We start from the raw sequence: 2,371 nt of genomic DNA on the forward strand, positions 1-2,371 counted from the left end.
GACAGCAACTTGTCTGTTCCTCTTGCCCAATTCCCCAGCACTGTTCCCATCCCCCCAATTCCCCAATAAAAATCTTTTAAAAAAAGTTATTCCATTTATGAACACTGATATAGAAGTCCTAAAATATATCTAAATCCATCTCATTGAGAAAATACATCAAGAATAAATAGAATTTATTTCGAACCTTAGAAATGGTTAAACATTAGAAAAAATTATCAGTGTATTTTCTCCACATCAAGAGTAGAAAATCATAGTATCTTGATAGATTCAGGAAAACTTGATAAAGCTCAATACCTCTATATACAATAAAAATTGCAACAAGTCAGTAATAAGAGAGTAATTTCTTTGTTTTGATATATTGTTTACGAAAACCCTACAGCAAATGTCATTCTTAATGGAAAACTTTAGATGCATTCTCTTTAAGATTCGGAACTTAATCTTTATTAAGTTCCTTCTATCATTGCTACAATATGACATGGTTGGTACTGAAGGTTTTGGCCAGATGCGATAAGGAAAGAAAGATTAGGTGTAAAGAATGGGAAGGGAAAGATAAAACTGTCTTATTTGACATTGACATAATTTCATTAAATTTTTAAAAAGCTAGCAGAATAAACTAAAATGAGGCTTTAGCCAAGTTGCTGGACGCAAACAAATGGCACACCAGTTAATAGGATCTACCATCTTCAAAGATAATCTTAGGGATCTCAGCCTTACACCACAAGGTGGCCCCTGTGCAGAAGTTTTTGTACAGCTGCCCAAGGAATAAAAAGCTCTCAATATTATTTACTCTTCTGTCTCTTAACTAACCATTAGCTCTTTGAGGACAGGACCCAGGCTGATGAGAGGGAAGGTTGATGATGAAGTCCCATCCCACTGGAGGGGTAAAGAAACTAACAATCCCTAGGAGGTGGGCAGTGGGTAGTAAGAATGTGGCTGAGGTGCAGTTAGAGGGAAGAGAGGCTGCTCAGAGAGAAGCAACTTCAGGGAGGGGAAGTTGGGCCTGGAGCTTCTCTATTAAGTGATGAAAGCCTGGATCTGAAGCTCTATCACAAGGTCCTGAGCAGATTGGAGCCCAAAGTTTTCAAATTACTGCTTTGAAAAAAATGAAGTGCTGTTGAAAATTCTCTGAACTTCAAGTCTGGAATCTGAGTTGAGACAGTTTGACATGGATCAGTGTAGTCAAAGAAACTACTCCAGGCTTGTTTGTTTTAAGTAAAGAAAGGGTTTAATGAGTAAATATATACTTACAAATTCTATGTTGTATTTTAAAAAATTGAGCGTAATTTCATCATTATTAAGGATATTATGGTAGGGGCACATTGTGTGACATTTTGGGAGTTGGTTATCAAGCAACCATATTCTAGATATTTTAAGAAGAAAAAACAGACTTAACATTGGGAATTTTAGATTTTATAAAATCGCTGGAAAGTTTGGAGGAGCAGTCTTTAGACTGCAAATCCGAGAATGACTCCTAGAAAACTTCAGAACTGGCAGCAATTGTGTTCAAGAACTCACCACTAGAGCTGTGACTCAGAACTCAAGGCAGGAACTGAGCCTCCGCAGCAGCTCTTGCTGCTTCTTAGATCCCGGAAGAAAGAGCCTGCTACTTTTGCCACTGCAACTCCATCACATCATCCACAAGGGTGGATGGAGATGGACCCTGGGCATCTCTACAACCCTACCTGCCCGTGGAATGCTGCCAATAGGAGCAGGAAAATTGCCTCTGTTTCTCTTTTCCATTCAAATTTTTTTGCAAGTGCATCTGATTTATGGGATGTATTTTGCATGCAGAACTCTAGTTTTTAGAGTTTGTAGCTTTTCAGTCTCTGCAATAAACAAAAGAAGAAACAGGGCCAACTGCATACTTTGCAGGATTCAGTGAAAAATGAAAATGCAGAGCCCCTTGTTCAAAAAGCAGGGTGTGGGGGAAGTGCCATTAAAGGTACTAAAATATAAAGACTTTTCCTTTCTTGGTCTCCTCGACTTGTCATGGTGTTTTTATTTTCTATTTAATGTTGTTCTAAGTAAAGGAAAATTAAAATAGTAAATTATTATCTTGAATTGTACATTTATGTTTATATTGTGTAGTGTCAGTTTTAAATGCCAATTTAAAGAGCATTTAACTGCGTGTGGAATCATTGAAATTATACATATGTATTTCATTATTACATGAATAGTGGAGATGTTGCAAAACGTAACTCAGCTGTTTTTTTTTTTAAAGATTTTTATTGGGGAATTGTGGGGATGGGAACAGTGCTGGGGAATTGGGGAAATGGGAACAGACAAGTTGCTGTCGTTTTGTTCTTCAATCTAGTTGTGGAGGACGTTGCTTCACTGGCCCAAGTTGGCACCATCATTGCGCTCTTCTCTG

The sequence above is a fragment of the Hipposideros armiger genome, unplaced genomic scaffold, assembly GCF_001890085.2.
Source record: "Hipposideros armiger isolate ML-2016 unplaced genomic scaffold, ASM189008v1 scaffold_256, whole genome shotgun sequence".
In the NCBI taxonomy this organism is placed as follows: Eukaryota; Metazoa; Chordata; class Mammalia; order Chiroptera; family Hipposideridae; genus Hipposideros; species Hipposideros armiger.